The sequence below is a fragment of the Sminthopsis crassicaudata genome, chromosome 2 (genome assembly GCF_048593235.1).
Source record: "Sminthopsis crassicaudata isolate SCR6 chromosome 2, ASM4859323v1, whole genome shotgun sequence".
Taxonomy (NCBI): Eukaryota; Metazoa; Chordata; class Mammalia; order Dasyuromorphia; family Dasyuridae; genus Sminthopsis; species Sminthopsis crassicaudata.
The window spans coordinates 594,164,699-594,180,684 of NC_133618.1; positions in this window are offsets into that span (position 1 = coordinate 594,164,699).

A 15,986-nucleotide genomic window follows, 5' to 3' on the forward strand; every position below is an offset into this window, starting at 1 on the left:
GATCATTATATACTTCAACAACAATACTGTATGATGATCAATTCTGATGGATGTGGCCCTCTCCAACAATGAGATGAACCAATCAGTTCCAATAGAGCAGTAATAAACTGAACCAGCTACACCCAGAGAAAGAACTCTGGGAGCTGACTATGAACCACTACATAGAATTTCCAATCCCTCTAATTTTGTCCGCCTGCATTATGGATTTCCTTCACAGGCTAATTGTACACTGTTTCAAAGTCCAATTCTTTTTGTTCGGCAAAACAACTGTTTGGTCATGTATACATATATTGTACTTAATTTATACTCTAACATATTTAATATGTATTGGTTGACCTGCCATCTGGGGCGGGGGGAAGGAGGGGAAAAATTGGAACAAAGGGTTTGGCAATTGTCAATGTTGTAAAATTACTCATGCAAATATCTGGTAAATAAAAACTATTATAAAAAAAAAAGAAAGAAAGAAAGAAAAAGAAAAAGAAAAAAAAACCTTAACTCTAAAATGTTTAGCTGCAACTCATGATTTCTTTCACTGCAGCTTTTCTGATGAATTATATTATCAAATAAATGAAAAAATAAATAATAAAGAAAAAAACAGAGCTCTAAAAAAATAAGATTTAGCTATAATTTAATCAATGCATCTGTGATGACATAAGCCCATATGAAAAAGGTCTTATGATTTCTAAAAGACTTCCTGTTTTCTTTAAACTGTCTCAGATGCTAAGGTCTTATTGATACATCAATGCCTTAAAAGGCGAGGGTGATGATTATTTTTGTTCTCCACTCTTCAATCAATTACAACTGTACTGGGGAAACTGAGCCTTTGGCCAAAAGGCCAAAATATAGGGAATGCTGACAATGTTTCTACTCTTTTTCTTTCCTATCCCATATCTTCAGCAACAATGTCTTCAACAGAGACCTCTTGGTATCCTTAGACTTTTTTTCTCTAAAAGCTCCTTGTATCCCTGGTTCTTTTTTTCCTAAATGAATTTGCCTTTAGTGTTCTGTTCTGCTTTCTTGAAGCTTTCTAATAGCATCACAATTATTAGTTACATCTATTTCTGTAGCAAAGCTGTTCGAATCTTAAGTACAAAGATAAATTCAGTCATGAAGTCCCCGGTCTTATCTTTCTCTTACCTAGCAAGATTGGGGAAGCCAGTGCCTGATGAAAAGTAGCACATTGTTGGAAAATTTAAACAAGAGGGTGACAGGCGCCTCTTTCCAACTAAAAAAAGCCAATTTCCTCCCACAAACTTCCTGTCTTAACCTTTTTCTTGTTCCTCCAACAAGTGGATCTGGTTACATTTGTTTCCCCTCTCAGATATTTTGGCAATTTTCCTTTTTGAACTGAAGAATTCAACTCCTTTCTTCCAGTGCAGGCAGGAAAGGCAGGTGACAAAGTTAACTGAGAAAACCAACAGTGCTTGTACCATAATTACGGAAGGAATATAAAGGTCTATTCTCTCCTTGATGAAAAAGGGGAATTACACAAGTAACTTCCATTAACATTAATGGGACTTACCTACATAAATCCCTCTCACATCAATGGAGAGAATGGGCTCTGCATAACTATTGGTCCCCACACCTTTGCTCTTTCAGTCAATCCTTTTCTTTGACTGAAAGGCAAGAGTAGGGTGCTCTGTCAACCAGGGCTGAGTGATAGCTTCTCACCACTGCATTCATTGTCATTTGCCTCTGAAGGGCAATTTTGGAGGAGTGATTATCTAGTGGTATCTTAATTCCATTTTCTCTCTTCTTTTCACTTAGTAACTAATAGAAATAAAACCTAATATGATGGGATGCTTTTATGAAAAGAGTTGTGACAGTCTTTTTTAGTTTGTTTGTTGGCATCCCAGATATTTTTTCCCATCCCTAGGGTCAGAGGAAATTAAATTTACTTGAATTCTTCTAAAAGCTGTTTCAGAAGTGTGAATGTATCACATGAGAATGCCAATGAAAACTAAGAATTTTAGCAAATCTATATCAACATGATGGGTTTCTTCACCATTTTTTCAGTAACCTTTTATATTTTCCTAGCTCTACACATTTTCTTATAATCACTCTTCCAGGCAAAAATGCCCTTCTGCCTTACTTTCTGCTTTTGTAAACCTTACTTGTCCTTAAGTGTTTATGACTGACTAGAACAGGGATTGTTTATGTATCATGGACCCTATTGTCTGTTTGATGAAAAACACGGGCCTCTTCTCAGGGTAATGTTTTCAAGTGCATAAATAAAACACATGGGATTATCAGTTGTATTGAAATATAGTAATATATTTTTATACTTAGTTCATAGACCCCAGGTAAATTTTAAACCCTAAAGATGAATATACTGTGAACTTTGCCAACTTGGGCCAATAGTGGTCCAACTATTACGAAATGTAAAGCTTCTACAAAAGTACATTTGTAATGATCAGGATAATGTTCTGGCTTCCATAGAAAGAAGTTCCCCAACATGGGGAGTTTTATTGAGAAAACATTTATCCAATGGCACTGACTTCCTTGTTCTGCAAACAAGTTATCTTTTGGCTCCATGTATTTTCTCTGTCTCCCATGCCTGGGACACTTTCCCTTCTCATTTCTACCTTCTTGCTTTCCTGGCTTTCTTTGAATCCCAATTAATTTTATTGATAGAAAACATTTCTTAAACTATCTTAATTTCAAAGTCTTCCTTCTATTAATTATTTCCTACTTATAATCTTATAATAGTTTGTGTATATTTATTTGCTTATTGTCCCCTATTAGACTTTAAGCTCCTTTGGGGCAAAATCTATCTTTTATCTATTGTTATATCCCCAGTGCTTAGCACAGTGCCTGGCACATACCACGCACTTAAATGTTTATTAACCAGCTGAAATAAATCTCCTGTTATATTGCTAATACTTATAAATATTCAGAGTAATTACCAGGGTGAAGGAACAATCCCTACCTCAGAAAGAGTTTCATTCAAGTCAATATAAACCAAAGGCCAACTCAGGCCTTTTCTCAGGATCAAAAATCTAAGGGCTTAGATAGAAAGAGGAGGCTGGGGAACAAAAGAAAGATCTCAAATTAGAGAGCTCTGCATAGCCAGGAGAAAAGTTATCAGGAGAGTCCCCCAAATCAATTGTCTAATGCCTTCTGTCTCCCCAAAACTTTAGCCACTTGTAGTGGTGATCTGTATCCTCAGATTCTTCCTTTCTCTGCTGAATTGTCATGTCATGTGCTAGATCATCATTATTCAGCACTATGCTGTTACAATCATGGGGCTCATCCATCTGTTCTTAGTATGAGTGGAAAACATTATTACTCTGTGTAATTTTTTCTATTATAAAATTATAATGACATGATTCTAGATAGTTGTGTCCCATGTCTGTATAGACACTTGAGTGAATCATTAAGAATTTAGGATAGTGGATAAAACTGGTGGTGTGTATTTGCTTACAGTGTTTGTTTGTGATTTGTAGTCATTTCCACTGGTGATGAGTTGAGAATTAATGATGACTGTCATAAAACTTCAGGGTGAAATTTCCTGAAATTGAGCTACGGCTATAACCAGCCTAGATGTGATCCTAGAATCATAGTTGAAGAAGTTTTTTTTTTTTTTTTTTTTTTTTTTTAATGGAAGGGGGTACTATTTATTTCTTTAAATTCTTTTTTTAGGTTGAATGAGTTCCCAGATACTGAATAGAAGTTCCCATTAAAAAAAAAAACTTAAACAAAAATAATCAATACAATGACAACTGTATTTTTATTATCATTATTTATTTTCCATTATTTTTTATTACTTATTGTATTTTTGTGAGTCTGACTTCAATATTCTCCCCATTTAATTTTACTGCAGTCACTTTGCATAATGTCCTTTTATTTCTGTATGAATTCATATACGTCTCCTGAATTTTCTCTGAATTCCTTATAATTATCACTCTTATTGCACAATAAAATTCAATTACATTCATATACAGTTTATTCAAGAAGTCAGGTTTTTTTTTTAATTTTTTTTAATTATATATATATATATATATTTTTATAATATTATCCCTTGTATTCATTTTTACAAATTACCCCCCCTCCCTCTATTCCCTCCCCCCGATGACAGGCAATCCCATACATTTTACATGTGTTACAATATAGTCTAGGTACAATACATGTGTGTGAATATCATTTTCTTGTTGCACAATAAACATTAGAATCCGAAGGTAAATGCAACCTGGGCAGACAGATATTAGTGCTAACAATTTACATTCACTTCCCAGTGTTTCTTCTCTGGGTGTAGCTACCTCTGTCCATCATTGATCAACTGATCAACTAGAGGTGAATTGGATCTTCTTTATGTTGAAGATTTCCACTTCCATCAGAATACATCCTCATACAGTATTGTTGTTGAAGTGTACAGTGATCTTCTGGTTCTGCTCATTTCACTCAGCATCAGTTGATTTAAGTCTCTCCAGGCCTCTCTGTATTCCTCCTGCTGGTCATTTCTTACAGAGCAATAATATTCCATAACCTTCATATACCACAATTTACCCAACCATTCTCCAATTGATGGACATCCATTCATCTTCCAGTTTCTAGCTACAACAAAAAGAGCTGCCACAAACATTTTGGCACATATATGACTCTTTCCGCTCTTTAGTATTTCTTTGGGATATAATCCCAGTAGTAGCGCTGCTGGGTCAAAGGGTATGCACAGTTTGATAACTTTTTGGGCATAATTCCAAATTGCTCTCCAGATTGGTTGGATTCTTTCACAACTCCACCAGCAATGTATTAGTGTCCCAATTTCCCCACATCCCCTCCAACATTTATCATTATTTGTTCCTGTCATCTTAGCCAATCTGACAGGTGTATAGTGGTATCTCAGAGTGGTCTTAATTTGCATTTCTCTGATCAGTAGTGATTTGGAACACTCTTTCATGTGAGTGGATATAGTTTCAATTTCTTCCTCTGAGAATTGTCTGTTCATATCCTTTGACCATTTATCAATTGGAGAATGGTTCGGTTTCTTATAAATTATGGTCAGTTCTCTATATATTTTGGAAATGAGACCTTTGTCAGAACCTTTGTTTTTAAAAATATTTTCCCAATTTGTTACTTCCCTTCTAATCTTGTTTGCATTAGTATTATTTGTACAGAAACTTTTTAGTTTGATGTAATCAAAATCTTCTATTTTGTGATCAATAATGATCTCTAGTTCTCCTCTGGTCATAAATTCCTTCCTCCTCCACAAGTCTGAGAGGTAGATTATCCTCTGTTCCTCTAATCTATTTATTATCTCCCTCTTTATGCCTAAATCATGGACCCATTTTGATCTTATCTTGGTATATGGTGTTAAGTGTGGATCCATATCTAATTTCTGTCATACTAATTTCCAGTTTTCCCAACAGTTTTTTCCGAATAATGAATTTTTATCCCTAATGTTGGAATCTTTGGGTTTGTCAAAGATTAGATTGCTATAGATGTACCCTTTTTTGTCCTTTGTATCTAATCTGTTCCACTGATCTACCGGTCTATTTCTTAGCCAATACCAAATGGTTTTGGTGACTGCTGCTATATAATATAGCTTTAGATCAGGTACACTTAGACCACCTTCCTCTGAGTTTTTTTTCATTAGTTCCCTTGCAATTCTCGACCTTTTATTCTTCCATATGAATTTTGTTGTTATTTTTTCTAGGTCATTGAAATAGTTTCTTGGGAGTCTGATTGGTATAGCACTAAATAAATAGATTAGTTTGGGGAGTATTGTCATCTTTATTATATTCGCTCGGCCTATCCAAGAGCACTGAATGTCTTTCCAATTATTTAAATCTGATTTTATTTTTGTGGCAAGTGTTTTGTAATTTTTCTCATATAATTCCTGACTTTTCTTTGGTAGATGGATTCCCAAATATTTTATACTCTCAACATTTGTTTGGAATGGAATTTCTCTTTGTATCTCTTGCTGTTGCATTTTGTTAGTGATATATAAAAATGCCGAGGATTTATGTGGATTTATTTTGTATCCTGCCACTTTGCTGAAATTTTGAATTATTTCTAGAAGAAGTCAGGTTTTAATGAAGAACATATTAGAAGGGATTTAAACAGGTAAAGTCTAGATAAGAACTTCAGGAGGACTAGCACATAAAGACCCCATTGGAAGGGGAGTCACTTTAAGATAAGAGAAGGAAGAATCTTTGGATATCATGGAGGTAAAATAGTTGATTTTTTTATTCACAGGTTAAAGGTGAGACTAGCACTTGCAAGAACCCAAAGTCATCCTTTTTTTTCCCCAAACTACACTTATTGGAAGAAAAAAAAAGAAAGGACAATTAAATCAGGTAGTATAGTCAGAATTCCAAAAGAACTTTTGGTATTTGATGAGGAAACAATGCAACTTTATTAATCGAAGCCATAGATTTATAAGTGAGAGTAAAGCATATCTGCAGATAATCTCAAGAAACTTAAGAATGTTATTAGGCCCATCAGCAGTCAGGAACTACTTATTCTAAAAGCCTAAGAGCTTGATCTAGGCTCTAGATTGGATAAGACTAAGGCCAGATCAACTCTTGATTCAAATGTAACTCAATGAAAGAGAATTAAAGTTCAGGCTTGGTTCCATTTATATTTTTACTTAAGACTATTTACTACAATGGTTCTCAGGCTCTTCTGCTCACAGCACAATATTTTTTGTTGTGAGAAATCTCAGTAGTTTAAAAAGTTTTAAAAAATTCTCCCTGGGTCAGGAGTAACCTGAGTATATGGAATATCTGCTTCCTAATACAGCAGCTATACATAAGTATATGAAGATAATAACAGTGTTGTGGGCAACAAGGCAAATATAGCTAGATTGTTGAATTTGTGGAGGAAATTAAATGTAAGACTAAAAGTTATCTCCCTCCTCTGAACTATCATCATACTTTGTACTTCTCTAAAGTACAAAGTATGATCATAGTCAGAGGATAAAGATCGCTTTCACTTGGGGAGTCAGGAATCTCTTCTTCATGTAGGAAGTAGTACCTAAGTTCAGCTTAGATAAGTGTGATGCAAGAAAGTGGATCCCAGGGTATAGGGAAAGGATAGACCTAGTAGAGAGAACATAAAAGACCCAAAGACAGTAAGAATTTGTTGGTTTGGGTGCAGGGATTTTATTTGGTCCACATCCCAAATAACACAATCTTTGGGATGTTTACAAAGGAAGAAGAAAAGGCATAAAGAAAATAAAGATAAGAAAAATAGCAAAATTCTACTGAGTATGTGCAGGTGAGAGCTGTGCTGAAGATGATACAATTCTGAAGGTACTGATAGTGAGATTTACAAGGTATATAAACAAGAGAAAGGCATAGATATAGGATAGAAAAAAAGGTATATCAGAATATTGAATTTTATTGATACTGCCCTTCCTGAAAAAGTGACCAAAAAAACCCATCAACAACTACTAACTCATATACCTATTTTCTCTTTTATACAAAAATATTTATTAAGGTCATCTATATGCAAAATGAGGGTATTCTTGAAGAGATATAACAGGGGTTTTTGAATTGTCATTTTGGAATTTGTGATTCAAAGGGATAAGCATTCCCTCTTATACTTGAGAGTGATTTGGAACTATTACAATCTTTGAACCAGAAAATATATATTTAGTCACACCTAAGGATTGTCAAAAAGATTCACATAATCTAAGAGACATAGAGTGAGAAAAAGAAATGACAACTATAACAAGTAAGGAAAAGCATCATCCCCAGCTTCTCCAGCCCCCCGACTTAATTAGCTGAGTTGGAAAGAATCTTTGATACAGGGACCAATAGGCAAAAGGTAAAAACTAATGAGAAATGAATGGAGAAAGAGGGATTAAAATAGGTTATCTGACTTTTATAAACATTTTGGATATTGGGCTGATGCTATCAATTGTGCCCACCTCTTTAAGGTTGGAGGGAAGTCCCCTAAAAAGGACCTATTTTTTCTAATTTCCTAAATTCCTCACCCTCTATATCTAAGAATAGTCATAATATACTCTGCTCAGTTCCTTTAGCTAAACATTCCTGTATCCTGACTATTGACTCAGACTTTAAAATCCAGAGGTTAATTAGAGATAAACAAAAATTTAAATTAGGACTGACAGCCCTCTGTCTGACTTAGGAATTTTCCTAACTGGGGGGGGGGGGGGTCCAAGCTGTCGTAATTGTATCAATAACTTTTCCTTTGATGTAAACCCCAAAGTGAAAGAGACCACATAACCTGAGGACAATTATAATGTCCCTAGTCCAAAAAAGAGATTGTTATTATAATGTGGTATGACTAACTTTATCTTCAGAAAAGAAAAAAATAGACAGGAAAGGGGAATGACCAGATAAAAGATCATAGTCTAAACCAATCTCAAGGGATTTTCTATTTCCTGGAAAGATCCAAAGAGGATCTGTTCTATCCTTATCCAGCAAAGAAGAGAACAGAAAGAATTGAGTACTGACAAGCAAAGCATACACTCCACAGTGACACCCACTGGTGTTACAAAGGTATAAGTAGGGAATAAGTAGAAATTTGAAAACAGTATTTAACAATAGACCACATTTGACCATTTCACAATTGACTAAAAGCTGTAAAGTATATAAAATTCCATTCTGTTTATGGCTTATTGACTACAGAGTAATTATGCAATTAAGTAGAGCACGATGTGTTATAGGCTCTTTTCCATCCATAGATCAAAATTATTCAAGAGAGAGAAGGAGGAGAAGGAGAAGAGGAGGAGGAGGAGGAGAAAGATTAGGAAGAGAGGGAAGGAAGAAGTTTGGGAGAGAGAAAGGGAAAGAGAAGAGAGAGAGCAGGATAGATTGCTTTTGAAAATTTCAATGCTTCTCCATTACATTTTTTCAACACTAACAACTTTATTGATGTTACTAGGCAGTAAAAGCTAGAACATAACTGTTTCTAGATGAACTAAAGATGAAAGGGAATGGACAGGAGCAAGAATGATAAGATACTAACATATAATCAATTAAGATTCTGAAGAACAAGAGTAAAGGATGTTAATTTTTAAAAAGTATATGAGAAAGAGAAGATACGAGTATGGTATGAGTAAGAAAGAAAAGTAGAAAATTACAACCTTACAATGTTACCTTCATGATGTCAGAAGAAAGTAGGGAAGGCCTCCATCTTTATGTTTTATATCTTGTTTGATATTGATAATAAGAGTATCTTTGAGCAGTTATCTCTGTGGTTTCATGTCAAGGAATCTTTTATAGTCTTAATATACACATAGCAGATACATTTTGTTACTCTCTAAAGCTGTCTTTTATTCTTTGGGCTCAAATGTTTAGGATTATTGTAAAGTTTGAGTCTTTATTTTTGATAACTAATCAGGTATAAAGAATGGTCTTATGGAGATGTTATAGGAATGAGAAAATTACCACACAAATCTGAATTTACTGATGACCCTGAATTAATTTATTTGTTAAAATTGCATCATTTTTTTATAATTTGGTGACTTTTCCTGTATTGAATAGAAAAAGAAAATATATATGCAAGTAGCATTTATTTGAGTGCATACTATGTATCAGATACTAAGCTAATCACTAGGGATAACACAGAAAGGCAAAAGCAGACCCTTCTCTCAAGGAACTCACAGTTTAATAGGGAAAACAACACAAATTACTCTGTGCAGACAAGATGTGTGTATAAAATGTATTGTGTATGCATATAAATATAGATATGTAAAGATGGATATGTATGGACATATAAATATAAATATATAAAATTGGGGATTATTTCAGAGGGTTTATCCTTGATATAAAGCAAGATCACTTCGTCACATAAACCAAAGGAGAATGAAGAGATGGTAAATTAAGACATGTGAATGATGTGAGATAAGGAACATCTGAGAATAGTGAGCTCTTTGTGATTACAGGAGGAATTAAGCAATTTTTTTTTCCTAATAGAGAGCAACATTAAAGGATTTGTGGTTTTATCATTTTTTTTTGTTTGTTTGTTGAAGCTTAGATAGCAAAATAGCTAAAACCTTGGCCTTAAATCAGGGAGATATGTGTTATAATCCTTCTTTTGAAACTTACTAGCTATATGACTTTGGGCAAGTCACCTAACTTTTTTCATTGCAATATTCTCATCTGGAAAATTGGGATAATAATAATAATAATAATAATAATAATAATAATAATAATAATAATAATAATAATAATAGCATCTACTTGAGAGATTTCGTGAGGATAAAATAAAATTATATGTATAAATCCCTTTGAAAACCTTTATGTGTTCTATAAATGCAATTTTTGTTATTACTTTAAATTTAAAAAGTTGTCGACACAAATTTAATTAGTTGTATTATTGTTTACTGTTGTCCAATCATTTTAGTTGTGTCCAACTTTCCATGACCTCATTTGGGGTTTTCTTGGCAAATACTGGAGTAGTTTGCCATTTCCTTCTCCAAATCATATAACAGATGAGAAACTGAGGCAAATAGAATTAAGTGATTGGCCTAGGGTCACACAGCTAGTAAATGTCTGAGATTGGATTAAATTCAGTTCTTCTTAACTCTACCCACTGCCACCTAGCTGTTATTGTTTGTTAAAATTAAGCTTTAATGCTACCTATTTATAAAAGAAGCAATGAGTATTTGCTGCTAGATTTCCAATTGTATATGTGCCTATCTTTCCCTGACATATGTTTCTAATAACTATCAATCTTTCTGTAAGTCAGTGTCTTTAAGCTCCCTTGCCTGGGCACACATGAACTTTCTATATAATCTTCCGTTGAATTGAATTGAATGTCAGTAAGAGCTTTTGGTTTCTTCCCTTAGCTTGGATGCGATTGTTTTTCTGGGTCATTCTCTTATCTTTACAGCTGACTAGATTTTCATCATGCTTATTTCTCCCAGGATCAATGTTGTTGGTTGTTGGTTTTGTTTTTGTTTTGTTTTGTTTTGTTTTTAATAAGAAGTCCCTTAAACTTGTTCTGAATTCCCACATCTAGCTTCCGCCCAAACACTAATTCTCATTCCTTATTTTGGGATCAAGGTCTGTTTAACAGATGAAAAGGAAGGAGGAAAACTGAAACACAACTAAGTTATTCCCACTGTCAACAAAAACACTTCCGTTGGTGTCTAATCACCCATGTAATTACCAAATCTGGGTTTTCCGAAACATGTACTATTGTCTAATTATTCCAGGCATGTGCACTAATCTAATTTTAAGTGGTATAATATTAATAAATGTTAGGGAGTGAAAACCAAGTCAAAACTTGTCTAAAACAGCTGCAATAGACCTCATATTCTGCTAAAATACCAAGGGCTGGGACTAGCTTTAGGCAATGGCTCTGGGAGGACTAAGGAAGTGAGAGCCCTGAAGGGTGATTATTGAAGTTCTTTCAAATGTTACCTGGTGTGTGGTCTCTTACCATTGAAAGATTTGACATCAAGATGACTTTTCAAACATCTGGAGGCTTTCTTCCTAAAAATAGAGTATTAAGAATGCTATGAAATTTTTGTTGTTGTTTTGTTGCTCCTATACTTGTTACTTTAAAGTTTTTGTTGAGTTTGGAAGCATTATAAATTATGATTCCAATTACTCTTTTGTTCCTAAAACTAATTTCTGGGTTCAGATGGGATTTAAAAAAATATTTTATTTGACAAGAGCATGTTAGATTGAATTGATTATCAGTATGATTATAGTCTATTAATTCAGTGTAAATTGAGCACTTATACAATTTTATAAAAAAAATATATAAAGTATACATCATTTTTGTAAAGTTATAAAATAAACTAAAAAGTTAACTATTTAGAACTACAGAGACATTGGGGTGGTCCTTCTCTTCACCAAAGCCAAACCCCTTAGATGTAAACTTGAATCTTCAGCAATTTACTCCTTTTGTCACCTCCCTCTTTGCTAATATTCAATCTCTGCCTACCTACAGACATGCCCAAATCTTGGTCATCCTTAAAACAATTCCTCAATGTTTGATACCATTCCCACTAGCTGTCATCTTATGTCTCTCCTCCCTTTTAAGCCAAACTCCTTGAAAAAGTCATCTACATTGGATCTCTTTTCTTCCTCTCTTCTCACTCTCCTTTTAACCCTCTCCACTATGCCTTCTAGCTTCATCACTAAACTGAAACCACTTTCTCCAAAGTCACCAGAGATCCCTTAGATGCCAACTTTCCTCGATCTTCATCCTCCTTGATTTCTCCATAGCTTATATATTCATACTCATATACTCAACACTTTTGAGTACTCTCTCCTCATAGGTATTTCTCTTTTTTGGGTTTTCATATGTTATTGCTCTTCACTATGTCTAACCATCCTAGTTTCCTTGAATTTCCTTTTATTGTATAAAATATTTGGAATCAGAAGAAAACCTTTGGATTATCAAATCTAACCCTCTCATTTTAAAAATGAGCAAACTGAGGCTGGGGTTAAATAACCTGCCTTGGGTCACATACTTAGTATGGGACCGAGAATTTAAACTCTATTCTCTTGACTCTAAGTCCAACATTCTACCCACTGCACCACTATATCCTAGCTGTCCCTGGGCTTTTGCTAAGTCATCATCCAATGTCATGCCCACTAACTGTAGGTGTCACCCCGACAATCTACCATAGACGGTCCTTTTCTTTTTCTCTGTTACTTGGTAGACTCATAAGTTACCATGACTTCAATTATCATCTCTTGTGCAGATGATTATTGTTTAGTAGTTTCTGACTCTTCATGTTCTCATTCAGGAGTTTTCTTGGCAAAGATATGGAGTAGTTTGCCATTTCCTTCTCCAACTCATTTTACAGATGAGTAAACTGAGGCAAACATAGTTAAGTGACTTGTCCATGATCATGGACAAGTGTCTGAGGCCAGATTTGAACTCATGAATATGTGTCTTTCTGATAGTTTGGTGCTCTACCAGTTGTGCCACCTATCTGATGACTTCCAAATCTATATCCAGTTTGGTCTCTCTTCTCAGCTTCAGTCCTATGTAACAAAATAACAAAAAGGGTGAAAATACTATATTGTTATCCACATTCAGTCCCCATCGTCCTCTTTCTGGATGCAGGTGGCTCGCTCCATCAGAAATCTATTGGAATTGCCTTGAACCACTTCATTGTTGAAAAGAGCTAAGTCCATTATAGATGATCATCACATAATCTTCTTGTTACTATATATAATATTCTCTTGGTTCTGCTTACTTCACTTGGCATCAGTTCATGTAAGTATTTCCAGGTTTTTCTGAAATTAGTCTGCTAGTCATTTCTTATAGAATAATAAATTTCTATTATATTCATATATCATAAGTTATTCAGCCGCTCTGTCCACCACAAAAAAAGGGCTGCTACAAACATTTTTGCACATGTGGGTCTTTTATGATCTCTTTGAGGTACAGATTCAATAGACATACTACTGGATAAAAAACAGTATGCAAAGTTTGATATTGGGATATAGTTTTTAAGCTCTACCTCTGTTGAAAGTCCCCCTTCCTCCAAATCTTGTCACATCCAAACTCCCCCAAAATATAGAACTAGGTAATTTCACTTTGTGATGCATCTGAAGTCAAAAAGTCACTCAAAACTCTGGATTTTAGCCTTTCTACATTTTCCGACAAATGGAATAATGGCAAAAACGGTGGGCTAAGAGTCTCTAGCCCTAATTTTCAGTTCTAATTCTTCTATGGCCTTACCTAATGATATTGGACAAATCACATTTCTTCTCTAGATCTCAATTTCATCATCAGTCAAGATGGTTCTTCGTTTTCTGTGTAGCTCTAACACTCTGATCCTATTCTTTCACATCCCCTTTAGGTTCTATATTCCTAATAAGAGTACCCTTATTCTATGTCACCAACCCTCAGACACAGAGTAGAAGTCCTTCCCCTCTCAAACTTACTTCTGCAGTCTGCTACCACCAGAATTTGAAGTCCACTATTTTAAAACTACATTCCATCCAAATCTATGTTGTCATTACTATAGCATCTCCAGAGCCATGAACAGACTGTTGCACCTTTGAAGTATTCAATGAACTTCAAAGCTCAAGGTACATACAGCAGATCATTTAGTGGGCATCTTGCTGTGACTCAGGAACACTAAAACTCACTGCTCTTCAATACAATCACCAAATCAGCTAAGTGACATCTTGGGTAACATTTCCCCAGCTCAGAGAATTCCAAATCAAATCTCCCTCACGGTGGGATTCTATAACTTCTAAGTTTGCTTTTTTAGAAATGTCCAATGAAATCTTATGATTATGTTAGCATCTGGGTCTACCACAAGTTCATGCTATCTAACAGCTGAACCCTTATTACTTCAATACTTTTATTTTTCCCAGGCTATTATATTATCCCTGAAGGAACTATTTCAAATTTCCTCATCTCTCAGCAAGTCCCCCTGCCATTTTATCCTCTCTTCAGCAGATGAGCTCCTAATTTTGTGGAGAATTTTATCATGAGGTTTCTCATCTCCCCTCTTATGAGCCTGTCATCCCCTCTACAGCCTTCTCCAATCTCTTGATATAATTAACTAGAATCTGTAACAGACACTCCTGCCCTACTTTTTATGTCTTCCTTCCTATTTCCTGTATGGATGAGTTTCTCCTCAGTATTCTCTGCTGGATCATCCTCTATCTCCTATTCCCTAAACATGCATGAAAGCCTCAGTCAAACAACCAGTTGTTTTGTCCACACTGATTTGATAAATGTTTTAAAAACCGGAATTGCATGGTCCATTTAGCCTCTTGTACTTGCTGAGACTAACTTTGGGGAAGATGATTTTTTTCCCTTAAAAAAAGCAGACAAATTTGATCTTCAATTTTGTAGAAAATTACATGCCTAGAGTAATTGTAGTTCTACATAACTTGCATTTTGACAATTGTTCAGACAGCCTGACCATTGAAAATTATGCAAAGTTATTCAAACCAATGACTTCCCTTTGGGAGTTTGCTTTGAGGGACTATATTTTGCCTCTTCTTTAATCCCCAACACTTAGCATAATGATTGATACAGAGCAGGTGTGCAATAAATGTTTATTGACCAACTGATCAAATTTTGTCTTTTTGTTGTTGGTTTCAAAAATAATCTTTTTGGGGTAGCAAGGTGGAGCAGTGGATAGAGCACCAGCCCTGAAGTCAGGAGGACCTGAGTTCAAATATGACCTCAGACACTTACCACTTTCTACCTTTGTGACCCTGGGCAAGTCACTTAATCCCAATTGCCTCAGAAAAATAATAATAATAATCTTTTTCTATATCTTCTCATTTTTTCATCTTCTTCTCTTTCTATTGAATCCTTCTTTCCCTTATCCCTTCCACCATGATTTTTATTTCCATTACCACAACCCTATTCCTAGATTTCATCTCATCCTAGTGCACTATTATAAGTCTCTTAACTGATCTCTTTGCTCATAAAATTTTCCTGCCTCCCCAACCTATCCTACATGCTCCTATTAGATACATCACTTCAGAAAACCTCTTTCATCATACAAATTCTTGACTAAAATCTTCCAGAACTCTGAACTGCCTAGAATAGAAGTTTTTAACCTGAAGCCCATAGATCCTGGGACCTTAGGGTTATTGCAAGGGGTTTGTGAAAAGATTTTGGTTAGATCTGTGATTTTTAAATATATATTTTAATAAGATAAATTAAGAATCCTTGTCCTAGAAGAGCATTCAGATTGCTTAGTCTGACATTCAAGATGTCCTACCTTTCTTTTCCAGTTTTATCTCATACCACTCCCCTATATGAACTAGTCACTAACCACTCTAGATGGGTCTATCCTTGTTGTCCATGATCATAATTTTGCATTCCTTCTATTTGCTCTTGTTCAGGACTGGAACACTCTTGTCCTGTCTTCTCTACCTAACTAAACTCTATCCTTCTTTAAAGCTTAATTAATGATCCAACATTCTGGAGATCAATTTGGAACTATGCCCAAAGGGCTATCAAACTGTGTATACTCTTTGATCCAGCAGCATCTCTATTGAACTTGTATCCCAAAGAGATCATAAAAAAGGGAAAAGGACCCACATGTACAAATATGTTTGTTGCACCCT